This window comes from Sorex araneus, chromosome 6, assembly GCF_027595985.1.
Source record: "Sorex araneus isolate mSorAra2 chromosome 6, mSorAra2.pri, whole genome shotgun sequence".
Lineage (NCBI taxonomy): Eukaryota > Metazoa > Chordata > Mammalia > Eulipotyphla > Soricidae > Sorex > Sorex araneus.
Window position 1 is genome coordinate 3,743,637 of NC_073307.1, and position 19,640 is coordinate 3,763,276.

Here is a 19,640-nt window from a genome sequence, read left to right on the forward strand (position 1 = left end):
GCAGCCAAGGCTCGGTTTCTTTCTCTTTGCCAAGGCCAGAGCTCCCGAGTACGAATCCACAGCTGGCTTCTCCCTTCCAGCAGACGGCCTGTTGCTCGGCTCCAGCTGGGAGTCTGTCCACCGCGAAGGGACTCTCAACCGCTGCTTCAGCTGCTGTTTGCTCCTTTGTTAACACACAGCCTGCGTGAATGCAAGGTGGCGGCGTCACCTGACGTATCTACCTTCAGATGTATCTGCCCTAGCGAGTCACGCGCTCACGGTTGGTGGCGTTTTCAGAGCAGTGCCTGTAGTTTTCAGGGACGCTAAGCGGGATTCTGAGTGTGCCCGCAGGTTTGGTGCTTTGACTTCATGGAGGTCCATCTTTGACCATCTTTCTAATTTAGCAGCCAGCTAACATTAGAACACGAAGTGGGGACTCTGCTGGCTCTCCCGTTTTTCCAGAGCATCATAAACTTTAAAGGGAGGATACACAGGAGCGAAATGTGAAGGCAAAAAATCCCTGGGTGTTCCCCGGGTGGGCGAAGTGGACACTGGCGGTGGGACTGGTGTTGAAATATCATATGCCTAGAACGCAACACAGTTCTTTACTTACCTTGAGAAAAATCTTAAGAAACCATTAGATGTGCCCGTTAGAGGAGAGTGACCCGCCACCTTCTGCTGAAGGACAGATGAGAATGTGCCCAGAGAACGTAGCTTTTCCTCTCTCTCCTTGCAGACGCCTACACCTGTGCCACTGAGAAGGGCAGGCAGGCGGACCCGCCGCAGAAACCAAGTGTGGAAACATGCCCAGCAGCTGGCACAGCGCCTGCCAGCTCCCACGCCAACTGCAACAAATGCAGTTGAGAAAACAACGTTCGCATGGAATTATATTATCTACAAGCATCCGCCCATCCATATAAGACAGATTCCCTTAAGCACGGCTGCCGTGGGCCCGTGTCCTGCTTAGCGGCTCTGGGGAGATGCTGGGGTCCTTCTACCTTGTCACGTCATTCTTGCTTTTCTTCTCACGATCTCCCTCCCTGCATGAGAAGCCACTTCCTACTAGAGTCTGTGCAGGTTTTTTGTTTCCTGCACACCTGCATATTTGTTAGGTTCGGGGTCTCCCAGGGGCAGCCTTCAGTGTAGCCTCTAGCCCTAGTTGCGAGTTGAGGGGGCTTTGCCACGCCCGGGCTGACCTAAACTGACCTAAACTGAAAGCATAGAGATGTCCTTCTAAATCACAGGTTAGCCTCGGAGTAGGAAGGGAGAGAGCTCCTTCACCTGAGTGAGGGTTAGCCTACAGAAATGACACGAGGGTGATCGCTTCCCTTGAGGAAGAAGAGGCCAGATCGATATCCTGCTGAATGATGGAGGGTTTGGGTACGGTGCTCCCTCCCTCCCCACGGCCAGTGATCTGGGTTCCGGCCCGTCATTCTAACCCCTGAGAGTCCCACTGTACTCTCAGTGCCTAAGGACCAAGGGCGCCACATGCTGCTAGCAGCTGCATTAGCACTGGTATTTCAGAAGCATTTTTATAATTTCTTGATATGAAAAATTGCATCCCCTGCCATAATTTGAGCTAAATCTCCCCGGCATTGATTCTGTGGCTAGCAGGGAGATGTAGAGAGAAGAAAAAGCCTCCTCATGCTTGAGGCATGCACTTGCTGTGCTGTGCACCACACGGAGATTCACAAGGAAAATGGAATAGAAATATAGTAATTGCCTGGCCGGTGCACTGTCTCATAATCCCTGGTACATTAATCCTATTCTCAAAATTTCACCTACCAAGTGAAAGAGGATTTCTGGACAGAGAGTGTCTCTTGAATCTATACCCGCTAATAAAAGGTGTGCAAACAGTATTGTCAGTATGTACCTGTGGCGATTCTTATGCATACAAATGCCATAGGTGGAACTGAAATTAAACACGAATTCCAGTGTACAGTTTCTGTGGGCTGCATACATGTTCTTCAAGGTGATCTACTTCCTGCTTCTGCTGAGCTCTGGCAAGCTGTTTCAAACTTCGTCTTTGGAAACAGTATTATTGCATTTGATAGTGAAAGACTAAATGTTTAGTTCTTCCATAAGGTCACTGCAAGAAATCTTGATAAGCAACTTAAGTCTGTTCCTCGATCTTAGGGTTCTAGAGGAATCCACCCCCCCCCCCCGCCCCATGGAATGAAAGCTGTAGCACTGTGATAGGGCGTGTACTACAGAGCTCTAACATTTCTTAATGCCTGTTTGTGTTACTCATTTTATTTGGAGGATGTTGGATTGTTTTAAACACCAAAGGTTTGGAAGCCCCTTACCTGCCAGCAATAAAATGGACTTACTTCTACCTTGTTGTTATTACGAACTATATCCAAACCAAACATTACTCAGTGGGGAAACCAAAGATTCTGGCAGTTTATTGAATCCGAAGTGAATTGAGTCAGAAATGAGTCAGAAGTGAAATGGGGAATTTAAAATGACAGTTATGTTAAGGCGAGAATGGAAAGTAACGTATGGCCGCTTATCGAGTCATGGGTTGCTGTGTGTGTTCTGGGGCAGTTATTTGAACTTATGATTAAGAAACAGTATAAATGGCATAAAAATATGTAACAGATTTTTTTTATAAAATAAAACTTCTTTTTTGTTGTTGTTGGGCCACACCCAGTGCTGCTCATAGCTTACTCCTAGCTCTGTTTGTGGGGATGGCATATGCTGACAGCATCTCACCTGGTCACATGCACGGCAAAGCACCTAACCCCAGTCCTCCCTCAGAAGGCCCTGAAAAAGTAAAATAATTTTAGTTAAAACCATTTGAAACAAAAGTTTCTCAAGTGGCAACTTAAAAATCTATATTAGAACCAGGATAGGACTTGGTAAGGGGATAGGAACTGTAATAGACTCTGCCCTTTTCCATGCTCCAAAAGCAGTATGAGCTATGAAAAGACAATTAAATTTCACTCAACTTAAGGAATTTTAAAGTTAACTAGGTTTGAGGCATGACCCCAACAGCCATGAAACCACCAAATATGATGTGTGCTTACTAAGTACTCTGTAGACCTGTGAAGTACTCTGTTCCTACTGTGTGGGCTCACACTTGCATCTCGTAGTCCACACCTTTAAAACAACCAGCAGTCGCATTGTAAACAAAAACTGAGCAAGGAACTGCCTCCCCGAACAGCCGACTCTCATTTGCTGTCCCTAATGCCCAGTTATGGCCACCCAGGGAATGCAAGGCCAGAGTGACAGGACAGCGGGCAGGGCCCCACCCTGGTTTGATTCCTGGAATCCGTATGGTCCTCGGAGCCTGGAGTGACCCCTGAGCACAGAGCCAAGATTAATCAGCCAGCCAGGTGATCCCTGCCACACAATAGAAACAACAACAACAGCACTGCATGCAGTGATGCCAAACAATCTTTCTTCTGAAGAATCCAAGAAGAGCCATGTTATGTCAAATGGGAAAGCGACTTGGAAACCAAATGCTCAGAGAGCTATAAAGCCGCATTGTTGCTGGACAAGATGCTATGCACAATGCCAGGTGTGGGCAGGTTTGATTTCTTCCGGTCCTTTCTTTCTGCCTTGCACACAGCCCCTTCTCTGTCACTGCATGCCGGGATTGGGTCTACCCTGAACAACTCAGCCATAATTACCATTTTAAAGACCTTAAGTGTAGTTACGGGGATTGGTGCTTCAATTAATGATTCTGAGGTGGCCACAAATCAGCCCATGACATATGGATTTCTAGAGGAATCAAACTTGGGGAAAGGAACATTTCTGCACCAAAACCCAACAGCAGTCTTCCAGCAGCCCTGAACTTTGGGGAAGAAGAATCCTAACACCTTGTTTCAATTTCTCCTGCTACCATTTTACCTCTGCCTGTGTTAATGATGCAACTTCATCTGCCTTCTGTGTGAACTCCTATAAAGAAAGAACCCTGCTGAGTCTGAACGTGATCACCAGGATCCCACTGGGCCCAGGAAAAGCGTGTAAAGTATTTGCCAAGAAGATAAGGTCAGTCCCATATTTAACAATAGCACTTCCTTACTGAAAGATGGAAACAATAAAATATGGGAGCATATGATACAAAACAAGCACACAGATCTAAGAAAAAGGAAGTGACAATCAAACAGAGTGATCTAGCAATCAGCAACTTATTCTGGTACTAACTTAATTTGTCCACTTATTTAATTTGATTTGTTCAATTTACTCAGTAAATTAATAGTCACTTGGAACTTAAGTACCTTTAATTAATTCAAGGCAGTATTAAATATGTTGAAACAGAGGGAGTATTTGATGTCACGAAGTCTGCTCATGAAATCACTTTTAACATACATGATTTACTTAGTTTTTAAATCATCAAGATGTAAGTTAAAATAAGCTCAAACTTTGCTCAGTATATTTTGTTATCTTTAGATCCATTAAATGCTATCTTAGTCATTAGTGTGAAGAATATATCTGCAAATTTGTGTAGGTCCTAAGATTAACAATATGTTAATGTTAATATGCAACATGTCAACTCACATGTTTCTAAAATAGGGTTCATTTGTTCTCCAATATCAACATTACAGATTTTAATTAACAAGAACACACAATTCTTAGCTAACATACTTATGTATACATGATCTTAGCCCATAATAGAATTAATCAACATTTAAAAACTCTCTTTTTGTTCAATAGTATCAGACGCATTACTTTGTTCAACCACAAAATTTCCTGATTTTCCTTCTCTATGTCTGCAAAATGAGCAAGTCATCCATTTATAACTCCACAGTTGAAAGTTCTAGTAAAAAGTAATGCTTAGTACCATCCAACACTGCATCCTTTAGCCAACTGAAGATACAGTGTAGCATGTTCTAAGTATAGAAAACAGAATTTTCTTTTTTTAAAACAAGTAAGTGTTAAAATACCTGTAAGAAACTATTCTGACTTGTGCCTTTAAATCAATCCTTACATACTGGGGTATCACTCTACCACTGTCATCCTGTCGCTCATCGATTTGCTCGAGTGGGCACCAATAACATCTCCATTCGTTTCTGTCAAGTTCAGGGTCAGGAGAATGAGGCCCATTACTGTTACTATTTTTGGCATATCGAATACACCACGGGTAGCTTGCCAGGCTCTGCCATACGAGATTCTGCATTGCTCTCTTCTGGGAACTTTGTTTTGTAGTCTCTGGATCTTGACCGTTGGTGAGATTACATGGTGCTGGGGGCGGTTTTTGGGTGTGACTGCCAAGCTACTGGAAAACGGGCAACCTGGGTGGAGGAAGCCCAGTCCTGATCCAAGAAGGCTTGGAGATCTCAGCCATAAGTTCCGCATACCTGGGTTCCTTTGTCGGTTCCTTCATATGTGTGACTTGTCTGAGTGCGTGGAGAGTGGTCTTGAGCATGGCTGTGGCTGGGTTCTGGAGGTGCACTGGTGAAGACAGCCTGGCACAGGGGCAGGAGATTCTGGGGTAGGGGAAGATATTGTAGCCCATCCCGATATTAAATGGATAAATGAAAAGCTCCTGTTAACAGTCAATAATAGTTTTTTTCGGTCTTACACAGTTATGATTATTAATATAGCCCTTTTAAAGAAACAGCCTTGACCGTTTACACAAAGAAAGCATTTCTGTCTGAGCTATGCTTCAAAATCAGCAAGAAGCATGTGAGCTATTTGATGTATAAGTGAAATCTGTTCGCCTGGTCATGAATTATAATCATTGAAGCCTAGTGACTGACATAGATTCATTATAGTCTTTTATTTGCATATGTTTTAAATTTGTGTAGATTTAATTATTTTGTAACTAGAAGTGATAGTTTAAGGAAAAACCTGACACAAGGAACAATGCCATGCATATTAATTATAGCACTCTCTAGGATAGAGTTAAAAATCTATGTTTCTGTACTTGGGGCCCGAGTGGTCATACAGCTGGGAGGGCACGTGCTCTCCACACAGCCAAGCCAGGTTTCTTCCAGGCTTCCAACAGGGTCCCCAGAGCCCCGCCAGAAGTGACCCCTGAGTGCAGAGTCAGGAGGAAGGCCTGAACGCCACCGGTGTGGCCCCAAAAGCCGATGCAGAAGCCAGTGTTTCCATTCCCTCCCAAAGATGCCAGGAGCAGTTGGCCGTAGTCAACACCCCTGCTGGCAGTGGCTTCTGTGCCACTGCCCACACAGGCCTCTGAGAAGGCTGCCTCCAGTAAGCACACTGGGCTTTCCTCCCCAGGGCATCTCCTCCCAACGACATCACCACTTCAGAGCCAGTGTCCTGTTTGGTCGTGCTTTGAAGGGCTCAGACCCAAGGCTTCCTGCAGGACTGGGGGGCCACGGAAGTGAGAGCAAAGTGAGGATGTCTCTGATGGCTACACGAGGAGGTAACTCAAACAGGTGCAAACCTGTCTTGTTGGTATAGAGCACGTCTTAAGATGTGGTTTTTACCACAGGACTCGGTTCTGAGAACGTGTGCCTCTAAGCGGACACCGAGGGCATCAGAGGCCAACTCCTCCCCCACAGCGCGCTGCAGGAGAGGCACTGGGCAGAGGGACGGATCCTGAGTCCAGATCTCGGAGATGCAGGGTCGGGTTCCTGAAGGTCACACCCATCTGCATCCCTGGCCCAGCGGTTGATTTAGGGTCACAGCTGAACCCCGTAAGGTCAATAAGCCCATCCTTCCCTGTGAGGCAAGAAGTTAGCACTAAAAAGAGTCTTCTATGTGTTTTCTTCCTAAAAGACGCAAACTCATAATCAGCTGGGAGTATTTTATGTCTTGTAGAGGTCTTTGGTGAGAGAGGCTGATGAAGAGGAGTAGAAAGGTGGAGCTTAGTGGGGGAGAAAGGGGTTTCCTAGGAAGTGTGACAGTGATGGAAGAATGGATAGAGTGCTGGGTAGGAAAACAGAGAAAGCAACGGCAAGAGTTAGCGTATGCACGGTCTCTGAGTGATGGTGGAGGAATATACAGCGTGTTTATGTGCACAAGATGAAGCAAACACCTAACTTCGACTAGAGAAGTACAGTATTAAGTGAAAGGTTACCTTTACCATATTATTATAGAGGACTTAAATTTTGTATTTTTGTGTTAGAAACTTTTATTTCTATTTTGTTAACATATTAAGCTTATTTGTATTTAATTGAGTAGGAATAAAAAATTCAAATAATAACATCCAATAAAAACTCAAAAATAGAGGGAAAAATCTGAATTGTAAACAATAAAGATCTAGATATTTTGTTTGTTTTGAGGCCCTACCTGTTGGCTGCCCCATTTCTCAATTTCACCCATGAAAGTGATTGAGAAAGGCAGAAATCTCATCTGAGGATCAGCCCTTACTTCCTTCCAGAGGGAAGCTCTATGTGTATTTCAGTCGGCAGTCAGCAAATTGCTCTCCCCTACATATTCACTTTCCCTGGAAGAAGTCAGAAACTGTGTTTGTTAGAAGCAGAGACTAGTCTGAAAATGAATGTGCAGCCAAAAAAAAATAATAACCCAAAATACATTATATGGATAAATCGATTTATAAATAAAAATCCAATATGAATTATGACTATATCTGATTTTTTTTGCTCTTTTAAACTTTTTCCAAAAATATCTCAGCTCCATCCATAGGATTTGATATTGGAAACTATTTATGAATCAAATTAACTATACACATCATTCTAGGTGGCAATCATCCAACAAACACAATCAAAGTTGATCTCAGGTTCACCTTGCTTAGATGAAGCCCTGGGCACAGTTCCCAGCCCTGCATGCTCCCCTGAGCACAGATGGGTCTGGCCATAGACAAATAAGACAAATAAGAAACTAATTTCAAATACATCTTATCACCCAGCAAAGTTACTTAGCAATAATTTAATCAAACTCATTAATTTATTGAAGACTGCTCAATAGTGGTCCACAAATCCCACATTAGAACAAAGCCCAAATGAACCACATCTCTTTTTTTTGTTTTTGCTGGAAAAAAAAATACATCCAGCAAAATCCATTCAAGAAAATGTACACATTTTTCTTCTTGGACACTAGAGGGAGATTGTTGCAATTACTACTTCTACTCGGATGTTCAGTTTGTGACTGTATTCAATCACAGACAGCAGCCCAGGACTTCATATCACAATAGAAAACACAATAGGAAAAGCACTTCTAATATACAGATAATACTAATGTTGGAGCTAACTAGAAATAATTTATAAAATTAGATTCCAAATTGAAATTTTAAAGAAATGTAGATAGGTTAAGTAGTATAATTACAGTATACTGCATAATTTCTTTTAAAAAATGCAACAAAATTAGAACTTCCAAGGATATAACCAACTTGTAATAACTCAGCATTTGACACATCTTTTTAGTGTCCCTTACTCTCTTCCTCAGTCAGTTTAGAGAGTGGCTCCACTTCTGCTGTGCATCCTCCAGACACGTTCCACTGTGAGCCTCTCAGAGTCCACCGCTCATTCCCGTTGATGTCTACGTGCTCCTTCCCTCACTGTTTCAAGTCTTGTCCAAATTCCACACTCCCAGTCTCGATAGTCTGCTTGGAAACCCTGCCCTTTCCACCACCAAACCTCCGACATCTTTCTTCACTTATTTCATTTTTGTGTGGCATTTGTAGCTTCCTATTCCACAGATGGCCAGTATGTCGTGTGGAGGTTGTGTATCCCCTCCTGTTGCTCAGTAAAGGTGAGGCTTTTAGGCTCTTTCCTATGTCGCTGTCACACCTAGGTTAGCACGAGACATGTAAAAAATGCAAAACAGGAAACATCTTCATCATGATTACTAGCAAGATACTTCAATACGATATTGTTAAAATTAAAATTTTTCATTGAAGATCTCACATTATTGAATTGACACTTATATAGTATAATAAACACGATAGTCTTGACATAGTCCTAACACACTAACACTGATAGAGTGCTAGCCTATCTTGTTTTTCTTATTAGCACTTGAAATTCTTAGTCTTCTTTAAGAGATATTAAATAAGAAATCATTTTGTGTTCTTAATATCTTTTCTTCATATGACTTATTCTCCCCTTCCCCCGGACACACACACACACACACACACACACACACACACACACACTCTGGCATTGAAGAATGATAAAAGCTGCCTACAGCAGAAAGGAAAAATTGTGATGTTATACCAAATGATAGGAAAAATTATGATGTTATACCAAATGAATCTTTGATTCTGTGCCAACAAATAACACCTAACATTTAATTTTCCTTGGACACTGCCCCACTTGAAAACTGCTTCCTCACTAGTCATCAACCCTGAATGCTTTATAATTCTACTACTGTGTGGAAATTAAAACGGAAAACTGCAAGACTCACAAGAACAAGAGTCACAGAATGAGTTCGACTCTTCATCCAACAGTGGAAGGGGGCGCCAAGAGAGGCAGTCTCCGGCTCTCTGAATCCATCCCCCAAGACTGCGAGTGGATGAATGGTGTTTCTGAATTATGAATCTCATTTGTAAGATGAGACAGAACTTCATAATGTCTAGGTGACTGGACTCATTTGTGGGATATTATAAGGAGGACTGGTCCGTGGTTGAAAGCCTGCCACAGGTGTGTGTGGGTCAAAGGGCAGTTAGGATAGAGAAGGAACCAATATGACAATAATAGTTAGAAATGATCCCTCTGACCAAGAACTGAGTGTTGAAAGTACGTAACATGTACTTTCCATGGTACGTAACATGTACTTTTACCATGTACAAAGGTACATGGTAACCTTTCAGTATCTGTATTACAAACCATAATGCCCAAAATGGGGCGGGGGAGGAAGAGAGGAGAGAAAGAGAGATAAATAAATATAGAGAGAAAGAGAGAGAAAGAGAGAGGCCTGCCATAGTAGCAGGCAGACGGGGAGGGAGGTGGGTGGGAAGGGAACTGGGGACACTGATGGTGGGAAATGTACACTGGTGAAGGGATGGGTGCTGGAGCATTATGTAACTGAAACCCAGTCATGAACAACTTTGTAATTGTGTATCTCACTGTGATTCAATTTTTAAAACGTGTCTAGGTGATCATGCCATAAATGACAATAACACAACAGAATTACAATCCTCCCACTAGTGACCACAGAAATCATAGGGTGTATGTCAAAATGTATAATAATGAAGGTGATTCTGGGAAGTCAGAATAAATGAAGAAAAGCCAAATGTGTAATTTCAGAGTCATCTTTCTTTACACCTCCCTGCCCTCTCCCTCTCCCACGCAGTAAAGATTTCTGGGTTTTCTGTTGTGGAACTATGAGCGGCCTCGCTGCATCTCTCGAGTGACACTTTGATTGACAGCAATCCCAAGACTTAGTGACTCAGAAGAGAATTTTGTCCCCAGCCTCTGAAATTGAATCTCAGTTCCAGGGTCAGGAAGAAGGATCTGAGATGCTTTTTTTGACAATTCTGTAACATGATAAAGCACATGTCAGAGGAATAAGGCTTTCCAGAGTAAAACAGAGTCAAAAGCTGACTAGAAAAAAACTGACTAGTGATGGTTTGAGCCACACAGCACGAATGATGTTAGAGATCCAATTTTGAGTATCAATATATTTTCCTTTTTGATCAAACCATTTTAGTGTTGGGTGCTGTCACTTTGGGGTGTTGTCACTATGAAAAGAATCTCCTGAAACTGGACAAAATGGAACCACCTGGAAAAATTAGTCCGAGAACAAACAGGAAATTTGTTGCTTCAGCAAACAGTCTATTTTCCATTAAGATCAACACTGAAGAACATTAGCATGCAGGTAAAAGGGTCATGTGGGCAAATGTGCTTGTGGTTTTCTAGGAAGGAAATACATGTTAAGATGGAAAAGTTCCTTTTCGGCTTAAGGTGTATTAAGCTACTCACACATTGTGATCTGGTAATTTGATATGAAATAGAAATGTAATCAGTTTCATTCTTTTGATTTATTTCTAAACCTGTTTTCTCCGAAGGCTGTTTCACTCTGTGTGGGGTATTTTCCTGCTGAATCTGCCCCATTCACAGGTCTTGGCTTTTTCTGGTTGGACGAGCCATCACTTTGATCATTCTATATTCTCTATATCCCGGACTCCAAGAATCTCAGTCTTCGTACAGGCAGGCTCACCTGTTACTAAAGGGATCTCTGGGTTCACTGTCACTCAAGTGAAAGCTTCTTCTGTTGGAGAGAAGGGCTTTTCAGAGAGGGTGTGAGTAGGGGGACTAATCTCAAAACAGTTCAGTTACCAGAGAAATACTGTTACATGCTTTCTTGCTAGAAACAGAATAAATTAATGAGATAGCAAATCATAATTATTTGAATCACCCATTCATACTTTATGTTTCATGCATTGTACTTTGTACCAAGTAAGCTGAAGTATTACTATATTAGGAGATTCACTGAACATTTGAAAGTATGTCTTTCGAAGATTAAAACTGACAGTATGACGTTTATAGTCTTCACAGGTAGAAATGAACCAAGATCTTAGAAACAAACCAGACATTACATTCACTATGATAATTGTTTAGAGATGTTGGTTGCACTGGAAAAGTTCAGGGTGGGGGAAGGAAATGAAAAAACATCAGGGAATGCAAAACTGTTTCTGATGGTACAATGGATATAAATTCCCAAGACATATTAAAATAATTTGAAACATACTGATATTTCTATAGATGATATTTTCTAAAACAAAGAAATTATAAACCATATAAAATTGACTGTATTTGCATTTTAAGTCATAAAGATGTCCTAAAAGTAAAGGAAAGCAATGTTGGAAGAAACTAAAGCAAAAAAAAAATCTAGGTTAAGACCTGATTTGTTTTTTCTCAAGTGTGACATATTGAAATAATCTCTACTCAAAGGAGTACTGATGAGGCACTGGGTAAATTATATTAGTTCAGAAGATGAAAGCATAGACTGAATAAGACAAAAGAGATGGAACTGCTCATAACTCTCAGGGCTGTATATGGTTGGTATTTAAGTTTCTAAAGGTGACTCTGGCAAGTAATTTTGCATTTCAATTTGAACATGAGTATTTTCCTTATGTCACCGTCACTGTCATCCCGTTGCTCATCGATTTGCTCAGGCAGGCACCAGTAATGTCTCCATTCCTTATGCATAAGATAGAAAAATCGTAAAGGGAAGTATATAGGCTGAAGAAACACCAAAGTTATTGTTCCTAATTAAACTCATTCTCTTCTCTAGCTGCACCCCAGGTTTGCATCCACTTGTGGTGGATAGACGGTTTGTAGAGCCACCCGGAGAGACTAACTGATTTACCTATGCAGTGATTGGCCAGAAAATTAAGGAAGCTCTGAAATCAGTTCTGAGTGCCCCATCTCTCCATACTAAAACGTCAACATCAAAGGCATCTCTGTAGGAAACAACTCAGAATCTACTCGAATGTTAACAATTTCTGAAGAAAACAGTTTGTTCTTCCCAATAAGAGCCACGTAGCTGTCAGAGGGGGAAAAGGCAGGAAGTTACCTGAAGTCAGAGAAGGAAGCAGGGCACACCGCTGTGCCCGCATGGGGAGCCGTGTGCAGCTCTCCACAGACTCCCTGCCTCAGCCCGGAGAGCCCAGTCGCTTGCCCCACAGTTTCCCACAGATGGAGTCACGCTCCTTGACAGAGTCTGGGCGTCTCGGCCAGGAGCTGGCAGCTGCTCCAGCATCTCCATCAGAGCCCAAGGCTTTCCAGGGGCCTCCCTCTACCCTGCCACGCTGGCCCTTGCCCTGGCAGGGCGCCTCTGGGCAGCGTGTGGCCTCAGCCCCCCGCAGGGAGCAGGGAACATGTACCTAACCTAAGAACAACAGTGCTTGCTGTGTGAAGGAAGAATACTCCAGAGACGGGCTGTAGGGCCCTGGCAAGTGATTCTGCCTCGTTTTAGAAAAGAAAACAAAAATTAAGTTCCCATTCACCGCTGTAATATAACAGGGTCACAGGGTACTTTGCTTTAGCCACAGTTTCCCATTTTTGCTCAGGTTCAGGAAACAGCCAGAGAGAGCTGGAGACAGAGCTCAGTGGGGCAAAGACACGCAGGGGTGCAGGAGGCCCCGTCCTGTTCGCATCACCTCACGGTTCTCTGAGCACTGTCAGGAGACCAGGGCCCACGGCCCCGAACCCTGGAGAGTAATTTCTGTCCTTTTAACTTCATGTAGCAGATTATTTTACTGTTTATAGGCTCACGTCATCAATCACACCCATAAGCTCAGAATAAAATATACACCCGTGTGTGATTATTTGTTGATCAGTTTATAGAAAACATAATATTATAAAGAAGTTGCACTTGGAAGCTTTTAAAGTAAACCTTTTAAGCATAAAATTTCAGAATGAGAGAACATGTTTATGAATTTATATATTCCTATTTTAAAATTTTTAAAGAAATGAACTGACCACAATGTCTCACAGTCCCACACAACAGGCTTTCTATATCTGCTAAACTTTCTGTCAAGAATAACAGACAGAAAACAAAGATTTTAAATGCCAGACTAATTTATTAGAGAAAATTTATCTAGGATATGTTATGGAACAACTTAGGCACTATATATTGACTAGAATATGTCATTTCAGAAAAAAATAACTTCAACACACCCAACAGGAAAACATTCATCAGAAAAGACAGAGCAGGCAGGAGACTTTTCACCAGGAGTTGAAAACTACATTCGAAGCACAAGTGACTTATTGCCAATAGTTTAGAAAGGAAAACATGCAACACTAACTTTTAAAAGTAGGAAACGTCAAATTCACTCATGATAGTTCTTCAAAAATGGGTCTTAGGCAGACAGTGATCACCTGTTAAAAAGGACTTGTGGGCTTGTTCTCAACATGCAACTATATTGACGTAAAACTAAAGTAACAGAAAGAGGAAAATTCAAAAATTAAATTCCGTCAGTAACTGTCACATAAACATAGAGAATCATGATAGAAGATTCTTTTATTTTTCTGCTTTTTCCCCCAATTTGTCATTTTTTAAATTTATTTATTACAAAGTTATTCATGAATATTTGTTATAAACATTCAACTTTCCAACACCAATCCCACCGCCAAAGCACCTCCCCACCACCATTATTTGCAATTTTCCCAACCATCCCTTAGGCCTGCCCCCATAGCAGACCTTTGATAATTTATTTTATATTACTTCCCCACATGCCTGGCTGTCTTCCCCGGGACCCCTCGAAAGGGATGGGCTCCAGCTTCCCTCCCCACCCCGAGCAGAACTCAGAGCTCCCGGTGGCCCAAGACCACCGGAACCTAGCTACAGCCATGCTGGAGGCCCCTTTCCACACGTTCGGACAAGCCTCATACATGAAGGCACCAGCAGAAGAACCCAGGTGTGTGTAATCCCATCGACGGCCAACATCCAGAGACTTAAAAGCAAGCTCCCAGAAGGGATATCTTGTAGCCTACTTCTCCCTCTGGGAGAAACTGGCAAGCTTCTGAGAGTTTCCTGCCCACAGGGACAGCCTTGCAAGCTTCCCATGGTGTATTCATATGCTAAATCCAGTAACAAGCTGGGTCTCATTCCCCTGACCCTGAAAGAGCCTCCAGTGCGACATTGTTGGGAGGGCCGAGTGGAAAGAGGCTTCTAAAATCTCAGGGACAGGACGAATGGAAAGGTTACTGAGCCCGCTCGAGAAATCGACGATCAACGGGATTTCGTGATTTGTGATTCGCGACTTGTTATAAATAATTTGCTAAAAGAGTGATAAAAAATAATGTTCCTTAGAAGAAAGTTAGTGAAGATTGTTGTGTCTCACCATGGAGCCATTAAGCTCTTGTATAAGAGATACCCAACCACTGCCATGCTCCAGGCCACTTTCCACACGCTCGGGCCGAGCCTCACACATGAGTGAACATACTCCTGGACTGCCCGGCTGCAAAGTGACCATGTGACACACCATAAGACACTCCCTACCTATTTTCCATAAATCTAAGGAAATATATATATATATATATATATATATATATATATATATATATATATATGCCACTCAAAGAGCCTGGCAAGCTACTGAGTATATCCTGCCTGCATGGCAGAGCCTGGCAAGCTCCCTGTAGCATATTTGATATGCCAATAACAGTAACAGTAACATGTCTCATTCCCCTGACCCTTAAAGAGCCTTCAATCATTGGCAAAGACGAGTAAGCAGAGGCTGCTAAAATCTCAGTGCTGGGACGAATGGAGACATTGCTGGTGTCCACTCGAGTAAATCAATCAACAACGAGATGGCAGTGATACAGTGATAAGAGATTATAAGATACGGTTACAGGTTTAACCTTCTGTGATTATATTTTGTTAATTGAGATTGTTTGCCATCCACATTACATCCCATCCATCTGATGCACTACTTACTCCTGGTTTATCAGTGTGTAGAGTTTGAGGTACCATACCACTGAGAATGTGGCTGTGCACTCCACAGAGTCCAAATTCTTTATTTTTTGGAAGTCCAAAATTTTAAGTGGGAGGATAAGCTGGAGTTAAATTTTTAACTGGGTGGTGGCTTTGAGGCATGCCTGTGACTGCCAGGGTTTCCGGCAGGGAAATGGCGGGAGGTAGCCCATCCCAACTCTATGAAAGCCTGGAGATTTCAGTCATAAAACCAGCATACCTGAGTGTTTCAAGAGATTTGTTTCTGGATGAGATTCATCCTGAGCAGTGGAGTCTGGCCAGGAGAATGGCAGTGATTGTGGAGTGTGGAGGCTTCCAGCTCTGTTTGGGCAGGTGCTGGGCTCACCCGCCCCTATCCAGGGTGCACTTGACTCAGTCTTGCACAGGGTATGGATAAATCTTTGCAACTTGCTGATCTCTTTTGAGATTTATTTAGGAGTCTCTGGATCATGACTGGTGAATTAGTTTACTGGGTGCCAGAGGTGGTTCATCCTGGTTCTGTTTTTTAATGATCCCATTTGTGACTTAGAATTCTGACTCTAAGCCATCTAGGATCTAATGGTGCATTTCAGAAGCCCTGAGCCAGAAAGCCATTGTGTGGACATTGAACTTCATGAACTGCCTACTCAGGATAGAAGACTCAGCACAGCCGGGCCAAAGCAGCCAGGCCAGGAGCAGGTGCCCCGTGTACAGGAAGCTCAGGGGCAGAGACAAGTCTGCACTGTCCTTGTGCAGTCAGGGGCTGGAATCGGGGGTCATGGGGAAGGAGTTTCTGGGAGGGAAGAGACACACAAACTGATCTTGTCAACCAGAACCTTCCCTACTTCCTCCTCTGAAAAGACAATGCAGGTTTGGAAAATTGAAAAGGATCATCACAGCAGGATTTGATTTTATTTCTTGGCCAGAAATAAAGGAAGGGCCAGGGGTCAGAAGTCATGGTAATTAGAGGAGGAAGGCCAGAATTTAAACAATCTTAATAACCAGAGAAATTCGTATGTCATTTTAAATTGAATTTACTATTATGAAATATTATTTCCCCCCTCCATGTCCTTCCTAAAAGAATCTACATCTGCCAAATGCCATCCACAAATTTATCCTGCACCCTTGTAGAGTGGGACTAGCTGATCTGAGCAAACCCCACTTTCCATCAAAGGTCAGGGTGGGGTCTGTATGCTGCTAACTGGCCAAAATTATGCTCTCCATGGAGTGTCTTGTATAGTTGCTGGGCATAAAAGGAAGGAAAATGATCTTTTTCCCCTTAAAACTAAACTTATCACCACACTAGAAAAATATGAAAAGAGAATAATATTTTTTTTACTGGTTAGGGAAAATCATTATAGGTTGCATGATCACAGTTCAGAGAACACAGTTCAGATGCAGCCTAATTATTTTGACTTTATGCTCTCATATTCACAGTACATCATAAATGTTTCTTCCTGTAGTTTTTATCAGTTCCCTGCAAGTGGCTGATAGCTGCAGTCAATTTGCAGATGAAAATGAGTTTTGAACCCTGGACTTTCAAATCTCCAGAAGTCTCACAAAAACAAAAGATTAAATTCCTTGAGGATAAGAAAATATAGGGGACCTTTCAGGAGAGTAATTAGCCTGATACAAGATGCCCCAGGAATTTGCAGTGTGGAGTCTGCCTTTCTTACTCCTGTACACAGCCAACGTTGGCCAGGGTGCCTGCCTGCTCCCTCCCGACTTCCCCTCCTCGTTCCCGGGAACCTCCTGATGAAATCAAGCACCAGGCTGGGTGCAAATGGACTTGCAGGGGTTAAGTTAAAAGCAAAAGCTAAAGAAGAATAAATCATCTTCTTCAGAAATTGTTAAAATTTAAGTGAATTCCAAGTTGTTTCTTAAAACAGGTAAAAGTTACTTCTTCTGCAATGACACATTCTCTATTCTCATCCCTTTAGCTGCTTTACCTCACCTGTAAGGCTAGAACTTTTTTCCTCTCTGATACCTAGTCTTTCCACTGACCTCCGGGGCAGGCTGGTGGTTCCTCTGAAGGTCCTGCCCGGACTGGGGTGGAGCTGTCCAGCCCTGCTGAGAGGTGGATGGTTATGTGGCCGGTTCCACCTAAAGGAATAAAGAATATGCCATGCGTAACCGAAACATTCTTCCTTGTGCTATTTTTACAACTCCAAGGAAACCCATAAAACAGCTTGCTTCCTATCAAGAGGGAATATACATTTATTTTGACAGACTTTCTCTTCCCTAAAGACCTATTAATTACTGTATCCTTAATCTGGTTTTAATTTCCCAAACCAGGGACAAGTCTTATTTGCTATCCTACCAGTACCATGCTCCAGGGATACTGTGTACCTATGACTCCGTGCCAGCCATGTGCCAGGAACCTCCACCCATCTGATCAGACCTCCAAATCCCAGAGGTCAGGGTTTGGAAGTTGTGCATCTTTGCAGTCTGTGTTCCATCTTCTGTGCAAATACGGATATTTTTACACAAAAAGATTGCATATTGGACAGAGGGAAGTTCAATATTTATAATTTCATGTTGTCTGTTACTTTTAACAGAGACTCTTTAAACATTTTGTGAAATGACCACTTGCTTTATAAAGTATGCCTTCCACTAATATCCACGATGTGCTAATTAAACTTTCACTTAGACAAAGCTAAGTAGTGAAGCTACACACAGAAGGCTGTGTGACCAGCCCTCGGACGGACAAAAATGAGGCTTCTTCTGAATTCTACCCTCCGATGTATCTTTATTAAAGAAAAGTGGCTTTTTTCCTTCTTACATTGGAAATACTCCAAGACAGCATCCAAGTATTGCTTTATTTACTGTTGTATCCAAAGTGTATCCTATGTCTGCAGGGTAGAGACAAAATTTTTGATTAATTTGTATATATTTAATACAAAACAGATGTTTGATTTTCAGATTGCTGTGCACATGGAGACACGTATTTCATGTAAAACTTCATTTTCCACATTTCTCTTTTGGATGCATGTAATAGAAGGCAACCAAGTAATATCTGAGTTAACGATTTAGAAGTAGTCAAGTAAAACTGGAAATGAAGCACAAAGCAAAAATGCCGGTTGTCAGGTATGTGGACCCTGGGGTTTGTGCATTTTATCCACTGATATTATTGCACCAAAAATGGTCGCATGAACCAGGGAACAGGACACCCATGTCTCATAGCATCGAGTACCTCTTCTTGGGCCTGGGAGGGCTGGGGGAGGGGGCTTATGTGCAGAGGAGAGGTGTGTGCTGAGAGAATGAGGAAGATGTTTCAGTTACAAGTGAGTCACCCAGACTGGGAAAGAAAAACCTGCTTCCATGACCCGTGAATAGTTTTAAAATATATATATTTTGTCTTAAGGGAAGGAATAAGAAACATCTTTCTGTGTTCTTTTCTCCAAGTTCCGGAAAGTTCTTCAGTAAAGATTCGACTCTTTGAAGGACCTTAGACTCTCGACTGTTGAAAATGCCCCTAGAACAGAGTATTTGTAAAACAAAAATGTATATAACATGACTTCTTCAGGCCCACATGTAACAAATAAAGATATCAAGTGAACTGACATTTATGCATTACAGTTTAAAATAACATCCTGTATGGCTTCTCTACGCAGTGCTGTTAGCTCCGTCTCAGGTTTTCTAAACACTGGCTTCGCTTTCAAAGAATCCGGCTCCAGTTCCTGTGCTGAGTGCGGGGAGACTGGTTTGAAAGCCGGGGAAAGTGAAGAATGTGCGGCTTTTGGCTTCAGAATGAGCTGCGCTTTAGCGATCTCTTGCATTAAACTGTTTCTTATTAATAAATCATGCGACTACACCCGATTCACCCTCCCCTCTTCCCACACACGTATCTGACACATTCTCATAATCAATAGCAAATGTTCATTCTCTGTTTCACATTTTATAAGCCCACCCTGACTTCCATTGTAGCATGGTTTCAGCTATCATAAGTCAGTGTATGGCATGTCAAGTTTGTGAGTATTCTCTCAAAGTATAATCAGTACTTTTGGGGTAAGGGTGTGTGTGTGCGTGGGCCGGTGGTTGGGGGTCATGCCTATTGGTGCTTAAGGCACAGGATGAAGTACCAGGGTTGAACCAGCAATTGCTATCTGCTCACTCTCTGGCTGGATTCTTTGACACTGTTTACTATTCTTTCAAAAGAAGGTGACATTTTATCCTGAATAAATAAGGATATAGAAAACCATGTAAATAGGGGGTTGGAGCAATAGCATGGCAGGTAGGGCGTTTGCCTTGCACGCGGCCGACCTGCGTTCAATTCCCTGCATCCCATATGGTCCCCTGAGCTCCACTGGGAGTAATTCCTGAGGAGTAATTCATGGGCCAGGAGTAATCGCTGTGTATCGCCAGGTGTGACCCAAAAAAGC